General features: G+C 39.9%; 1 long non-coding RNA gene across 1 annotated transcript in view; it reads right to left on the reverse strand.

Moving 5' to 3' along the window:
* Nucleotides 1-780: 780 nt before the first annotated feature.
* Nucleotides 781-17,890, reverse strand: part of LOC134866490 (uncharacterized) — a 74,580-nt gene continuing 57,470 nt past the window's right edge. The window contains exon 3 of the long non-coding RNA XR_010166045.1: nucleotides 781-2,247. This is a non-coding gene — a long non-coding RNA (uncharacterized LOC134866490). The remainder of the gene's footprint in view (nucleotides 2,248-17,890) is intronic.

The following is a 17,890-nucleotide window of genomic DNA, read 5'->3' on the forward strand; positions in this document are numbered from 1 at the left end:
CTCTGCATTTAACCCATCTAGTACTAGGAGCAGTGGGCAGCTACCGTGCAGCGCCCGGGGAGCAATGGGGAGGGGGGATTGGAGGTGTCCGGTGCCTTGCTCAAGGACACCACAGCAGGGCCTAGGAGGTGAACTGGGACCTCTCCAAGTAGCAGTCCACTCTCCATATTTCAAGTCTGTTCGGGGACTTGAACCGGCGACCCTACAATTCCCAGTCCAAGCCCCTACTGACTGAGCCACTGCTGGACTGAAATTAGAGTTTTACTTCAGTCAATCCACAATAATGATTATATTGAGATTGACCAAAAAATAACTTACATATTGTAAAAAAAAAGACATTATGTAGTTGCAGTACTTACTAAATAATATATTTATCAAACAATAAGAAATATTAAAGACTTTAGGTTTATGTTTTTAAATGAGGAACTCCACTGGAAAACATGATTACATTTGTTCCAAGAAAACTGGATCTTTATAAGAACAATATAAACTTTAATCAAAAAGGCGGGCGCTATTGAAAGACAGGAAAGAAAAAGGGGAATAAAGGAAAAATCTAATTTTGAAGCTTAAGCCCTCCGTGTGTGTTTTCCCGCATCTGGCTTTTGAACGCTCATTTGTTTTTCTCCTGTTAAACCGAGGCAACAACACAAAACAGAGATGAAAGATTGTGAGTAATCCGCTCACATCGCAGCCGCGGTATTAAGATAATCTGCTGACATTTGATTCATTTGTAGCGAGGCAGGAGTGGAAAAAAAACAACACTAGAGATGAAAAGGATGATAATTCTTATGCATGTGTAGCTTTATTTTGTAATGCCTGAGAGGAATTCAAGAGTGTAACGCCTTTCATCACATAAACAAGCTTTTTCAAAGGTAATTTGCTCTTTATTTACCCAGATTGTATACTTTAGTAAAAAGAGGAATACTGTGAAACACCCCTACAATTAAGAGTCATGCATTTTACATTTTCAGATCAATATTATTATTTTATCATTACATTTATTCCATTCTTAAAAATAGCATGAAATCCAACTTCCCCATGATTTTGATTGATTAATACACTTATTTTTATTGTATGTACTTGACTTTCAATAGCAGCGTCACAACTTATACGGAGCAGGTTGTCACACGATCACATCAATGCTTTAAAATTCAGACTTAAGGAACTTTTCAGGAGTATTTAGGTCCTTAGTTCACCTCAAATGTAATCACTTGTAGTAGTTTCTTATATCCGAGCCCAAGTCAAGTCATCAAACAAGGTATAAATATCAGACAGGGTTCATTTGAAGGACAATCCAAGAGATAAAATTGTAGCCCAGTAAAAGTCAAAATGTATAGGAGTAAACGAGCTAATCTCTGGTAGGGAATGCACGGGCAGTGGCAACAAACATACTGTTTAAAGGTGATTGGTGCACAAGCCTCCTCATTTCACCTGTTCTGCTAAACTCACCTTAGCAATTTAGAAAAGACAAATGGCCGCCTCGCTGCACATTATCCCTTACCTATTTATTACTCGACTTCCAAGTGGTGTTTGCTAATAATCTGAAACTTTAAAGTAACTAAAGCTGTCAGATAAAGTTAGTGGAGTAGAAGCAAAACCTCAAATGTGTGCAGTACTAGAGTGAATGTACACACACACACACACACAGCTTCGAGAAATATACGCACTGCAGCACAACTTGGCATAAAGTCATAAAACAAATGTCAGACGTGAACTCTTTTTCCTTCGAGTTTATGGTTATATTTCAAAATGCTACGCTGTAATAACCCTGCCAGTCTATATGCAGAAAAACCCATTGACCACCATTTAAAATAAACCACACTGTAACTCTCCCATTACCAATAACCTCAGCAAACATTCCCCTTCTTCACATGAGCAACCCCACCATCTCTGTATTTACATTACCCGGTATGAATGACCCTAATCGACTGCGGCCCGGGGTTCCTAAATCACTAAGAAACAGCGATTGCGGCTCGACGACACGTTACATTTTCCAGCCGCCTCACCTCATTTTTATTCTCTGTGTGATGCCCAGTGTCATGGAGCAGCGGTTTCAAGCCCAGGGTAATGGAAAGGGAGGAGGACAGGGGGGTGCAAGAGAGCAGAAGCCTGCGATGGTTTAAAGCACCATGCATCTTTTCTATCAGAAAGACTCCGCTGGTTATCGAGTCGATGGTTCACCGGGCCATGAAGGAGTCGATTTGTTCTCCTCCCAGACACGAGCTTGGGATCCAGCTAGCCACCACTCTGCAGAACAAAAAAATCCATCTTAACAAGTTGTTTAATCTGCGTCTTTAAAAAACGCCTTAATGTGTGGCAAGGCAGATTTACTTTTAACACAACTCCACGAGGACGCTCGAATCTTTCAACTTGATTAAAGCAGATTCCGGAAACATGGGGAGTTGGAATAGAAACAAACAAACCGTGAGACAATCACTCCACTAGCACAGCTTGTTTCTAAGAGATGGTTTTTCAATCAAGTATTGCCCTGTGGACATTGGACGACTAAAACAGCATCAAAGACTCGACATTAAAGGGCCGGTTGACTGCCACATGTGGATATGTAGTATATGTGATAGGTTGAAACACAGCAGTGTCTATCACTGGACACCTAGAATTTACAAATGACCTCAGACGTCACATCAAATCCGAAGACCTAGGACATAAAAATGAAAAGTGTATAATTTGAAAAGATGTATAACAAGAAGCTCAATATTCAGTTTAATTTAAAAGGCTGTGGCAGTGTACAAAGACTAAGGTGGTATTATTAATAATAAGTAGTTACATCTTAAGACAAGTCGCAGCGTTCTCCAGTTCAATTTTATTCGCGTTAATGAAAATTAAACTCATTTGCTGTAATATTTTGAGCTAAATGCTCCCAGTGAAAATGCTAACAGGCGAAGATAAATAGTTAACCATGATCATGATGGGATGTCATTAATTTTGCAGACATTTCATCTTAAACAAATATATTAGAAGCATTAACATTTCGCCAGATGAAAGGTTATAGGACAACAAACGTCATCCTGAGGGGGACATGAATGTCAGTTACGCTAATGCGATCCATCCAGAACAAAAACATCTAACCTAAAGCATTAACCTCACGGGGGAAGAAGACACAAAGTGATCACCGAGCTCATTAGGATGCATCCTCAGGGAACCATGAGTTTTAACGGCAATCCATTTGATAGCTGTGGATCAAAGGGGCCTTCAAAGCAGCATTGCTAAACGCGCCTTTAATGTGGATTTTAAAAGACAGCCAGAACAAATGGCTTCTCAATTATCATCAACAATTCATAGTTTCAGAATGTTTTAATAGCAGATTAAATTAACTCATGTTAATCCCAATATGTATTCCTACACTAAATAAAAACTGGCTTTAAAGATGTTTGGTTTACTTGTAAGCAATTCTTTTCCCTTTGTTGTATTGTGTTTTTGTTCGTTCCCTTGAGGTGATTTTGTTGGACTCCTAAGACTTAAAATAATTGTAGTTTTGTATATTTTGGAGCTTGTTTATCACGAGGTTTGCTTTCTTCCTTCCTACTTCACTTACTTTGTTTGTTTGTCTGTATAAATGGTCTGTATATATATTGAAGTAGCTGAGTAATTGCTCCAAAAGTGCATGCATACACACTTAATGTTCCTTCAGTATATGTAGGATCTACCCTCTTCAACACTGCTGAAATTGACCTCATCACTGAAAATAATGAAAGTAATTTATGTTCATAATGAATTGTTTAATCACCTGTTTAAAATCCTCAAATGCACATGTGTTTGTTTGTGGATATATGTATTGTACTACAGTTTTCAATATATATTCAACTCCACAGTATTTAGTTTTACATTCTGTTTTACCCCATTGCCATTTATTTAGTCTTTTACGCTAAGTATATCCGATGTTGCATTGATGGAGGAGCCTGAGGTTTTCATTTGCCAAAAATACGTTGTTGCTGTTGTGCACATGAAATTAAAGCTGTTAAATCCTTTGAATCTTTGAAAAACAATATCCATCCAGCTGTACAAAGCCTGCACCATATAGACATTATCTCTGGACTCTGAGGGAGAGAGCGGCTCGTTGAGGAAGTCTGTCAGCAGAGACACTGTCACTCCATCACATTGATTATTTAGACAGACCAGACGATTGTTTACAGGCCAATCAATAGTGAGGGCGAATTGTAATCACCACCAACACACACACACACACACACACACACACACACACACACACACACACGCACACAAATGAAAGCAGCCATTCATTCTACTTCTGGGAGTTTAGGAAGTGTGACAGCTTGCAAACACGTACAAATCTATACATCAATTCATCACACTTCCTAAACAGGTCAGCTTGTGTGTGGGCGCGGGAATAATCAAATACACATTACCTCCTGCTAAAAACGTGCAAATACAAAGTGTAAGCATATGGTACTTTATTTACTTATAAGACTAACATTAGTATTGGACAAATCTGCATTTCACAATTTATGTTTGAGGAGACAGTTTTCAATCACACCTCTGGGCGTAATTAGCTTTTCCTTAATGCAGCAAACGCGCTACAGCGGGGCAAATCATTTCCATTTGGAGAAACGATTCAAATATGAAAACACAAATGAGCCAAAACAAATGCAAATGAAGAAACATCTTGACCAACATGACAAGGCGCTGGCAGCATGCGCAAAAGGCTGCAACAAGCTCAAAACGCAACGGAAACGGGGACATTAATAAGTGATGCACATGGATGGGGATGCTCCTGGTGTGCGGGGATTATAAAGTTGTCCAGCTGTCACAGTTGTTGGAAAGTTACCTTTGTTTATTGGCTGATTTGAACAATTTGATCGATATTACAGGGTTAGCTAATGTCTAACAAGCGCTTCAGTCCCAGCTGTGTGCATCATCTTTTAGTGTCCCCTTGGCTCCGTTGTGGTTTGTATTTGCAGCGTTTTGGACTTGCAATGTGTCATTTATGCAGCACTTTTAGGAACCTGTAGCTGTATCTTCATTTGCATGTGTTCTGGCATGTTTGTGTTTTTTATATTTGCATCGTTTTCAGAACTGCAGCCACCATAATGATTTATCTTAAATACGACAACAGTCTTTCTCTACAGTTATGAAGACCCTCTGTCAGTATGAAAGTAGGTACCCTAAAATACGAGTGTTGTGTCTGGTGACAAAAAAGGGATTTACATGTAAATATCTCAGTATTTATCTGGTGCCAAAGTTTACTAACTCGCTCACATTACTGTTTTTATTTAAATCTTGCAATTATAAAACACAATCCCATAATTACTGACTGACTTCTTCCTATTTATGTACTAATCTTGGCAGGACTGCATTCATGCATCTTTTAAATGGAGTGAGATGAAAGCTGCTCTCAAGCTACATTCTCCCTGGTGAGATATTAAAGCTTTATGACTTTAGGAGTATTGCACTAGTTGGTATTAATTCTTGTTGCTGCTAAATTGCTCATGGGATTGTCTGTCAGACTGCCCCTATTGTAATTTTTGTATGCTGGTTGCCTGGTGGTATTGATTATGAAAAGAAAATGTGTGTGTGTGTGTGTTTTCTGGTTTATTTATGTCTATGCAGCGGTATTATTTATACGAAAAACAAAGTCTTCAAGCTGTGTGTAGGCTTTAACCTCGAAGCGGTATTTTAATATTGTATGAATTTAGATCAAGATGCTGGATTACGTTTGAAAAAGACATTAATTGTACTTTACTTGAGTACTCACAATTTATGCTTATTTGTACTTCTACTCCACTTCAATTCAGAGGTGAATGGTGTACTTTTCCTCCACTACATGTATTTAACACCTTTAGTTGCTAGGCAGATTAGGATGAATGATGGTAAATATAATCTCCCTTAAATCAGACTGTAGTTCACCTGCAGTAAATCCAGCAGCTACCCTGCAGTATACAAAGCCATTCAAACTAGCTGCACCTTTACCAGCTCTGAGAACACTTTAATGATCAATCATTATAAAACATATCAGAGATATTATTCTGAAATGGACCAATCAAACAATGACTACTTTTACTGTCGCTACTTTAAGTACATTTAGATGAGAGTACTTTCTACTTTCACTGGAGGAACATTTAGAATACTTTTACTGAGACAGAGTATTCCTACACTCTGGTACTTCTACTTTACTCAAGTACAAGATCTGAGTACTTCTACTTTACTCAAGTACAAGATCTGAGTACTTCTACTTTACTCAAGTACAAGACCTGAGTACTTTTACTTTTACTCAAGTACAAGATCTGAGTACTTCTACTTTACTCAAGTACAAGATCTGAGTACTTCTACTTTACTCAAGTACAAGATCTGAGTACTTCTACTTTACTCAAGTACAAGACCTGAGTACTTTTACTTTTACTCAAGTACAAGACCTGAGTACTTCTACTTTTACTCAAGTACAAGACCTGAGTACTTCTACTTTTACTCAAGTACAAGATCTGAGTACTTCTACTTTACTCAAGTACAAGATCTGAGTACTTCTACTTTTACTCAAGTACAAGATCTGGGTACCTCTCCTTTTACTCAAGTACAAGATCTGAGTACTTCTCCTTTTACTCAAGTACAAGACCTGAGTACTTCTACTTTTACTCAAGTTCAAGATCTGAGTACTTCTCCCGTCTCTGCTTTAAAGTAGATGAACAGTTTCATCATGCATTAGTCTTTTATCGTTATGAAATCCAAAGCTTGAAGCACCTGCTGGCCCTGTATGTAAGGTTGCTCAGCTCATGCTCAGAGAGAATGTATTTCATTCAGGCTAACGCCATGAAACAGATGATGGTATTGTGGTAAAGGTAACTCTACTACAAAATTCCAACACAAAATAAATACAACAACAACAACAACAACAACATTGGGGCGTTGATTCTGTTTACAAAATAAAATGTATTTGAATAACCTTCACAAACACAGACCGACCCAACATGTACTTTAGAGCTCGTCGTGCTGCAGACGTCACCCTCGGCCACTTTCTGTCTTTCAAGTACAAAGCGAATTTTATAAGCGTGGCTGAATTGGAAACAGAAGCCTGCGGATCAATATTTGAATACAAGTACTTTGGTTTACTCCCATGTGAGTGTGTTCACATGCATGTGAGTGTGTTCACATGCATGTGTGTGTGTGTGTGTTTGGGTGCGTGTCAGGCTGCCTTGGGCGGTGCTAGTGGGACCGATGCCAGACAGTTTTACTGTCTGGAATTTGATGGGGTCTGGTGGTGTTTTCTATGCACTCGCCTCCATGATACATTATGGATGATGCACACCTTCCATCAAAGAGACAAAATAACAGAGACAGAGGCTTTAGACGGACAGACACACTCTGCTGCGGAGAGGATGATTCTTTCATTTAATCATCACATTTTTCTTTTGTGTCTCTTACACACATACATTCATACACACACACGGGGCAGTAACTATTTTAACTCATCTCTCAGTTTGACATTTTTGGCTCACAATGTCACAGAGAGTTACACACACACACACATGCATGCACGCACAACAGTAAAACATGCATCTGATATTGAGACAGTTTATGGCTCACGATGACACAGGCCTCCACACACACACACACACACTTCATTTGAAGCCCGCCCTCTCTGCTCTCTCAGCCCGAGGTCTCCTATTTCTTTACTTTCCCACAGATGTCTCCTTCAATGATACACTATTGATTTATTGTCCAGCACATGACAGAGAGAGGCCCAGAGAAAGACGCTCAAACAGGGACAGAAACATATTGAGCCAGAGAGGAGGAGTGGCTGACGGACAGAAAAAGTGAGGAATATTATTAATGATGTAACGCGGCAGTTAGTTATTGTTATTTTGACACTGCCATCAGCATTAAGAGAACCAAATTAAGGAGTCCATCAACTAAATGGGAAACAAAAGTCCATTCTTCTGAGCTGAATAGAAACTAATTTAACATTTTGGAAAGTCCAATAAGGAGTCACTTTCACCACTCAGAGTCTCCAAGGTCGTTTGTTAATGAGTATAAAGCAAATGAATTATTGAGTGTGTGAGATGAGACTCTGGGCAGTGCATTACTGTCTCTTAAGCAGCGTATTGACTCTTTAAAATTAAATTAGGTTGGCTACATTCTTTTTTACTTCTTTGGACTAAAACGTGATGATCATTCTGTCTGTAAAGCGCAGATTCTCTCGGTAGGTTTACATATCAGTTTCATGAATCTGAGGCTTTGGGATCTATTGACTCTGGGGAGTATAGGGAAGCATGGAGGTTTAGAAAATATGAAAGACTCAGCGGTGAGTAGGAGTTGCTGTAAGAGGCTGCCACTCAAGGGACGATGGAAGTAAGCCTTTCCGTCGCAATGCAGGACTGTCTATATGTGCAAAAATGTCTTTGACCATTAAGCCACTCTTTCCTTTACTGAAGGCAGGAGAGGATATAGGTTTTGTATCCCTGCTAGATTCTGGATCTGAGCAAGATGGAAAAATGTGCCTCCTCTGTCCGAACCAAAGACTCCAGACAAAAGAAGGAGATGCTTGGTTTCTTCAGCCATCTTCACCTGGTTTTTATGGAACAAGCAGTGACACAGCAGGGTTGAGCAAAGTACTACCAGAAGACTGAACTATTATTATCTATTTTGCTCTAAATGGGACCATAATTTAAAAACTGAACATCATGCCATGTTGGAAAAGTCTTGAAACTAGGGATTGATGCACTGGATCATTTTCTCATAGACTTCTACACAATCGGATTTGTAGCAACTAAAGGTGTTGCTCCCTGTGGCCATTTGGAAGAATGCAGGGTTGAGACACCTCCACATTGTCCTCATTTAACTTGGTATCTTTCTGAAGTCACCTGTAGATGTAGCAAGCCCCTTCTAACCCACATCTATGCTTCAGATCGCCACGAACAACAGCCAATAATTGCCTGTAATCACATGAAGACGGTGGCTAATCTACACGTTTGGACTTCATCTGACACCAGGGGTTTATTACTGAACAATGCTTTGTTGTGAAACACAAATACATACATTAGGAATGCATTTATTGTCTCTTAATCTCTACAATATTGTAGGCCAATGTACAGTTTCAGTTTTAGGACATTTTACATTGGAACATTGGTGAATTAGGTCTCAGTCAACAAGAAATCAGAAGCAGCGAATTGCAGGAAGTGGAGTAACTGACCACCAGTGTTATTGGCAAACATCCGTCAGGCCGAAGCCAGCCCACTGACCTCTGACCTCCTTGTGGAATATTGCATAAAAAAAGATGGTTAATAGGATTTTAAATGATCATGTATGTACTGTATATGCAAATAGCGCAGCATGCTATATATCCACCGCAGAATGCAAATGAGTTCCTCCCTTTCACCACATCTTTTCCTGATACCAACACACATGAACAGCCCTCCACAACACACTGAACAGCTCATCTGTCTCAGGGAGTCCAACACAAAATTAGGGCCACTCTCCTGCTCCTAGTTGCCTAGGCAACCACTCAGAAAGATAGAGGCTTTCTGCACGGGGACTAGAGCAGCATGGTTGTATTATTTACCACTGGCTGAGGCTGTAATCCCTGTCACCTTCCCGCTGCGTCGCCAACTATACCTCTGCAAAGGAACATCCAACCCCCACAAGCAGCAGCATCCCCCACACACACACACACACACACACAAACACACACGTCACCGGGAACAGCATGGTATTGATAGTTATCTCTTTTGCCCCCCCCCCCCGCACGGCAACAGGTGAGCTCTGTGATGTAAATTTGTCACGCTGTCACACACAGAAGACGAGGAAGTCCGCAGGGGAGCGCACATGTGCACCCACACACACATTTCTGTAATCAACTTAATGTGTGTATGAACATATCTTATCTGCATGTGCCTTTGCATAATTACATACATGCATGACTGATGTTAATATAAATACATACAACTTAAGGTTTATACGCCAAGAAAATGCAGCAAAAATACATACTTGAAGCCAAATGTGACATGCATGTTCAAAGAAACGAGCAAACACATCCTATGTTTACACGTGCTAACACACGGAGCAGCATGTGCAGACTATAAATACACAATCCCTACGACAAACAGTATGTTGTTTTTACAGAAATGTGAAATCAGCCACACACTTCTTGCTCACAAACTCACAAAATCAAATGCAATGCACCAAATCCCCCGCCCCCCCCCCCCCCCCCCCTGCTCGCCCCATCAGTCAAAATCATAATTGGCCGTCCATTATGCCAGAGTTCATTTGCATGGTTCCAGCTGAAGTGTTTACCAGATGTCTGTGGGTATCGCTAACATGATTAGACCGCCGTTCGGCTAATTTATTGGGTTGAAGCTCTGGATGCTAATCCGTCATCGGCTGGAAACATCATGAAAAAGGTCTGTACTGTTTGTGAACTCCATGTTGTCCGTGCAGGATGTCAAACCTGAAGCATGTTTCTGTGACATGAAGTATGTTTATCATGGATGGAAATCAACAAATTCAGAATTCTTTAGCCGGTCAGATTTACTGGAGAAAGACAAAGCAACTTGCACGCAGTCCTAAATGTCCAGGACTCATCCATACATGGTGTTTTAACATTGAGGATTACCAATTGGAAGAGCGGTTTTCACACCACTTGGTCGTAGCCGTGAAGAAACCAAGCTGTACTTACAGAGGAATCACTTCAATATGTAAAGCTACTCATAGGTATTTCTTCTTGCAAATGCGTTCTATGTTTAATTATGTCGTAGGTTGCATTGTTGGACAAATCTATAGTTTGAATCCTTTCAATCTTGAGTAGTTTTCTTTACCAATTGCTATTCAAACCATGTAATAAATGTACTACCTATTTGCAAATGTAAATACTTCTTATAAGCAACAATTAGATGTTTATGCATCTGCCAGAAGGTTGCTGGTTCGATCCCAGCCTGTGCAGTCCACATGTCGATGGATCCTTGGGCAAGTTACTGAACCCTGAGTTGCTCCTGATTGGCCAACGGTGTGTGAGTGTTAGCTTCCCTAGAGCAAGTGGTACTGCACTGTATGAATGGGTGAATGACTCATAGTATGTGAAGCGCTTTGAGGGGTCGAGAAGACTGGATGAACACTACATAAGTCCAGTCAATTTACCACATTGAAAATGTTGATTCTGACATCTTCATAGCAACGGAGGCACGATCGTTTTTAAAGGTATGATTAAGCATTTCTTTTTAACATTGTCTTGGATCGAACACCTTAAACACTGAGTAGATTGGAATAAAACACAGTAGAAACACAGACACATTGGTCATTGAATATTACATTGTTGTATTCGTCTGAGGAGATGTGGCACTGCACATTTACACCATCAACAATCGTCCTCTTTTAACAAACTCAAGCAGGACACACACTGCAAGCAGAAAGACGGACAATGATATAAAATAATGAATATTTAAAAGAGGAGTCTTTCAAACCTCAGATTTTTTCAGAATTCCGACTTTTTCCTAAGTCTGACTTTCAAAAAACGTCTGATTATTTTCTAATTTCCTGATTTTTTTCTAAATGTCGAATTTTGAAAAATGTCGCTCTATTTTCTCATTATTCTAACTCCTTCTTCATGTGGCCCTAATCATCTTCTTTTAAACATTCACACTTTGTCTCCTTTCTACTTTCTTTTCAAACTTCAAACTTTTTTTACACAATTTCAATTTTTTTGAATTTCAAAATGATCACTTTTTTCCTAAAATATCTGACTTTTTTCAAATTTCTGGATTTGTTTTCTCCAAATTTGGACTTTTAAAAAATGTCCACTATTTCTCATCATTCTGAGTCCTTTTTCACGTGTCCCTAATCATCTTCTTTTAAAAAATCACACTTTTTCTTTCCCAAAAAACCCATTTTTCTTACCTTAATCAAAGGGCTTTTGTTGCTTACCCATAAACCCTTTGTTAGAGTCCCTTGCTTTGTATGTCCACCATCCAAACTTGGACTTTCTTATTAAAATAAAACTGGCTGAACACATTTGGTAATTTATTTAGGTAATAACTATGCTACAGCTTTCAGAAACAAATGACTGACAGCTCAAGACTATCGTTTAGTAAACAAGAGAGGCGTTTTGCTTTCTGTCATTCAGAGACGAGACGCGTCCATTGGTGAGACAGTGATGGACGTGTGAACAAGCCCAAGCATGTTCCCGATGATTTGTTATGACACATGCATCCAAACACACATAAAGACATGTAGGGACATAAAAAGTACATCTGCATAAACACACACTGATCTAATCTCATCGTGATCACACAGACACAAGTATGATCTCCTCTCACACGTCCAGGCTCTTATTTGTAACCTACTCCCTACTGTCACAGCACTAAATGTAAAGGACGTGTCGTGTCTGCAGGCGGCTTCACTGACGCTGGCACTTTTTTTCCCCTCAAATCCATCTCCAGAAAAAGGCGAGAGAGGAAATTCCAACATTAATCTTTTTGGACGTTGAAATGCAATGCGCTATCCAAAATGACATCTAAATAGCATGCTAGGTGTCACGGCTATCTGGAAATAGCAATCACGAGATGTAAATGTCAACGAGAATTCAACTGGAGGGTGTTCTAAGAGGGAAGTTGTGATCCGGAGATTTAAATCCAATATAAAAACGGCTAATCTGATTCCTGTACGTCCTGCATGACAACGAACTGGAGCGGGATTCAAATGCCAAGCAAATGTCACAGGTATTACAAAAATACACATATTTCTTATGAGATATGACTGTTGAGGATCATACTCTGAGGCATTTCTTTCTGTGAATGACTTGGAAGAATATATATAGTATCACAGATTCTGTATTGAAAGCATCCAGCACATATGGGCTTTGTGAACATTGATAGAAATGGTATAAAAGAAAGCAGTCCACGAGGTATTTGCAGCAGCTGTATATGGAAGAGGCTGAAAGCACTGTACTAGACAATATTACAACCTGCTTCATGAATGCATGATACTGTATTAAATGCTGTTTCACTACAATGGGATGTGGAAATGAGGTGTAAATATGGGAAACATTTTGGTTTACCTGCTTTTCATATGCGGGAATATATGTTGGGTTTCTGCTCTTTGCACCGTTTAGCTTTAGTGCTTTCGGTGGGAAATGAAATGTAATACTTTAAAGAGGCCCTATTATGCTTTTCCCTTTCCTGTCATGAGTTATTTTTGTGCGTGTAGATGGTCTGCAAAGCCTAAAATCCCTGTGTTCCCAGCCAGCTAACCAATCAGAGCAGACAGGGCTCTGGTTTTAGACAGAGGGGGAAAAGAGGAGCTGCAGCACAGGCAGTATGAGAAAAATAAAGAGCTTTATGAACATTAGAGCATGGAGACATGTCCCAGGAGAGACAATAAATATAAACATGAACCTGAAGATGAGCACAATATGTCCTCTTTAATTCTAAGTAGGATTTAAGACCGATTCACAGAGCAATAAATGAAACAATGCTGCCTGACAGATCACTAATTATGAGATAATAGTCACAGAATGATGGAGCTGAATCCAGCCATAATCCGTCAGTAACTTCAGTGTAAAAACTGTCCTTTTTTTGCACGTTTTTAATAGCGTCTATAATCCAGATGTTTAATACGACATTCACTCATGTGCTGCTTTTTAAAACTCCAAAACATTTCAGAGGTGACGTTGTCTATTCTTTTGCAGCAATCCTTCAAATAGTGAGACTGGTGCACCCTTTCAAACTGTTTTAATGCTAATGTTTACATCTGCTTGTCAGTAATTGTGTTAAAAAGCTCAAACTTTAACCAAAATTACTCCTATTTTAGTAGTAGTACAACTTGCAGGACACAAAGGCTGGTTATCATTATTATTCTCAGCGAGTTCACTCTGCAACTCTTCACCTTCAAGGTCAGAACCTCTGACTCAGGTTTCCGACTCTGGCCTTGGTTCTGGTCTTTATTCACTGCTCAGGGTTAGCAGGCAGGGATGTTTGCCTCCCTGCACTGCGAGCGGTTTATTAGTAAGCCGGGCAGCACTATTGTCGGATTAGAATTCACTTCCACCTGCGACGACGAGGGGAAGGGGAGTTCATTCAGCATTTCATTCAACTCGCCCCAGTCATTGGCAATGCCTCGCATCGAGTCCCAGAATTAATAAACCGTGACTTGGCTACACTGACCCATAAATTACACTCGCTGTTGAAGATCATTGGCGGCTTTGAAACACATCGCTTTGAAGGTTTGTTTTGTGGTTAGAGGGCAACGCTGGGAGCTTAAAATTCAAGCGCTGCAACCACAAATGTGTCCATCAACAGCCCTGAAATCTACCTTCTCACATATTCATAGCGAGATCTTCTGCTTTAAACTCAAGGCCTGGAATGCAAATGAAGGAGCAAATAGCATGTGTTGACAAGCCGGGTGGTGATATTTGATGAAGGATGTATAAACAAAGACACATGCTCCAATTTAGGCTGGTTAATGTTTTAAAAATGCCTCGCATCAGTGCCATTGATATGCTGCTCTATGACTGAAATCTGAATAGAAGTGTCTTATTAGCCAGTGGAATTAAAATCCCATCTCATAAATGAAACAAAAAAAAGCCTCTGAGATTTAATTGATTTCCCCGGTGGGGTGAAGATTCATTCAACACATAATTATAGGTTTCATGAAGATTATCAACATAATAATAAAAAGGCGTAAATGTCAAAACGAGGGAGAATAAAATCCACTGAACGAGAGATAACACTGACATAACATTGAGGGGTTTTTTCCATCTTCGCTTTTATCAAGGGACTTTTGTTCCCGACTGCAGTGACTCATAGCGTACTCTATATAAATGCAAATGTGACTGGGAGTTGATATCTAAGCATATCGCTCTGTCTTAAAGGGGCCCCAATATGCTTTTTGGGGGTTTCCCTTTACTTTTTGCATGTAAATGGTCTGCAAAGGCCTCGATTGAACTCCTTTGTGTACTTGAGGAACACAGTGACATCAATATGTTACACTCATGCCTCCATTGGCTAGCTCTTTGATTCATTGTACGTCATACGCTGAGGGGCGGAACATCTCTCAGCTGTTACCCAATCACAACAGAGCCAGCTAGCTAACCAATCATAAGGGGAAAAGTGAGTATTTTTATTTTGTATTGTCTTCCTTCCTTGTTGGTAAGAAGCCGCTGATGCAGTTTCATATCCGGCCTTTGGTCCCTTTACGTGTGTCATCCCCTCTGTCTCCCGTTTCCAAATGGATCTCTTAACCTTCCTGCTGTCCTCGGGGTCAAATTTGACTCGTTCCCAAATGTTTTCATGTTGGGATAAAGGTTTATTTAACACGTTTGCTTCTATACTACGCTCTTCCACAAGGAAATAAGTACGATCACTCTCACTAGGTTTTAGGTTTTATTCAAATCTGTTGTCTTCCGGGGTCCTGTTTGTAAAATCCTTCAACGTTCTTTCCTTTTTTACCTCAGAAATTAGGTTTAATTTTGTGTAAATGAAGTCTTTTAACCATAAAGTTCAAAAAGGAAGAGTTAAACTTGAGGTAATAGGTCGGAATAAAGTTTCCTTCAAAGTTGTAACGTAGATTTGGGTGATTATTTATACTGCATGCTTTATAAATAGTCAAACCTGGAGGACAGAAGTTGATAGGAAGACAACACAAGGGTTAAATAGAGGCTGAACTGTCCTAAAAATAATCTTAAAAAACGGTTCTAAAGATGTGTCTGGCCCAAGCAAAGGCGTCACTTCCCCAAGAATTTACACCATTGACACCCTGGGGTACGGCCTGATTTGCCATCACATGTGATATTTCATTTTGCCAAAACTTTATGCATTCTCGTATTAGGAAGAGATTTTTGTCTTGTGGTTTTCGGTTTCGTTTAAAAAGCCCTTTCCGCTGAACTGTCGGTGAATTCATGGTCAATCCTCAAAGGCTGTCAATGTACATTTCACTTAAAAGCCGTCACATGCTCTGAACTCTGCTGGTAATCCGAGCAGGCCACTGTTTCTTGCTCCCCAACAGCAGCACACAGCAGCTAGCATTTCACTTGTAATCCTGTTACACGCTGCATAATCCCACCCGATCTCAGCGCGATGGCATGTCGCTCACCGACTTGGACATCTGTTAGCTATCTGCAGAGACAGACAGCAGAGCCAGAGTGAGTGACTGACACTTGATAGAGAAGTCCTTGAGTTGACAGGAGGGGGAGTGTTGAGACAGACAGCCCAGTGAACAGGGTGAAGAGCGGAGGACCCGCCAGAAAAACCTGCCCTCCCACCCGCAACACTGCAACCCCCCCGAGGGCACGAGCTGCTGTGTGCTCATGCCAGCAGATGATAGCAGCCGGTGAGCAGACGGGGTGTGTGTGCATGTGCATGTGTGTGTGTGTGTGTGTGTCAACAAGCAGCTAGCTAACACATAAAAGTAAATTAGCACGTTAGCATATTGTTCCTAAACTAAATATCCTCTTTTTTTGACATTAAAGGAGACTTTTTTAAAGATCTCTTTGGTCTCTTAAATGCTTGTTCCCCTTCGTCTAATGTTCAATGTATGTTTCCCTTAAGTGACGTTGAAATCCAGCAGCTAGGTAATAGTTTGCTACAGTTTTCTTGACTTTAGACGACTCTTAATGTCTCCACAGTGGCTAAACTACTTTTAGCAATCACACATCATTTATAAAGCCAATTTCATTTAATCATTTTATTTAACTTGAACCATTTTCCACCATTGTGTAAGTAAGAATTATAGCTCCGTGTGTTCAATCACTTCTCAATGTGTCTACCCTTAAGTGAAAATGACATTTCTCCGCTGTCATGTGAACATTAAATCTCTAAACTCATCTATTAGCAGAACCTCAACACAGATTTAACATTCATATTAACCTACTCCTTGCTCATTACTCACTCACACACTTCCTAAATCATGTTGACAACAAGAGTAAACACCTTCTCCACACACACATATGCACTCCCTCAGGTGTGTTGGTAATGTGTAAGGAAGCAAACACCCACTCACATAAATCACACATTGACAGGTACTGTACTACAGACGCTGGATAAGAAAATATCGAGTATCACAATGTGGGTGAGATATTTGATATTACAAAACACAGTTGGCAGCTGAAAAGCGGAACATTTTCTCTCTTTTTGGGGGGATTTTTTGCTGCATTGTGAAGGATACAAGCCAACCAAGAATCTTATTAAAATAATGATTGTTAATTATGTATTGTCAGCATCTTGCAGCTCACCTTGCTCCTGGCAAAAGGCTGAGCTGATGACCAGCAGCTTCCTACGGTATGTAGATATGCCTGGCTAATTGGACTGTGCCATTCCCCTAAAACCTTGAGGGGTGTTTAAATCTCCCCTGCAGTCAACAATGGACGGGCCAGCATTGGTATAAATTCCTGCAGTGTGGAGAGGAAGCCAGTTGCTCTCGGGAAGAAGAGCATTCTAGATTATATGTGTCTGTAGTATAAATAATTCACCTTTATTGATTTTGTTACCCATCCTAAAAGCTGTGTATATCCTGTATATATCCTTTTTCTTCAACCTTTACCTGCATTCCTAATTTTGCATACCCATGCATCACATATGAAGCATTTATTGTTGATGGCATACAGTGTGTTTTTATTATTCTGATGCAACTACGTACCATATGAATATTATTGCCCATAATGGTCGTTCTTTCAGCTGGTTATTACGAGTTTGTGTGTCCATGCCCAGAGGGGGGAAGTAACTAAGTACTTTTTCTCAAGTATAAGATCTGAGTACTGAAACCAAATTCAGAAAATACAGATGAAGATATATAAACTGTATTTTGGTCCATATTTGATAACATAACATATTTAGCATAAGTGTGAATGAGCAGGTGAAACATGCAATTCTCACTCTCTGATCTATTATAAACAGAGAACATGTAGGGGCATGCACTTGTGATAAACCCTCGGCAGTGC

Source organism: Eleginops maclovinus, chromosome 6 (genome assembly GCF_036324505.1).
Source record: "Eleginops maclovinus isolate JMC-PN-2008 ecotype Puerto Natales chromosome 6, JC_Emac_rtc_rv5, whole genome shotgun sequence".
NCBI lineage: Eukaryota > Metazoa > Chordata > Actinopteri > Perciformes > Eleginopidae > Eleginops > Eleginops maclovinus.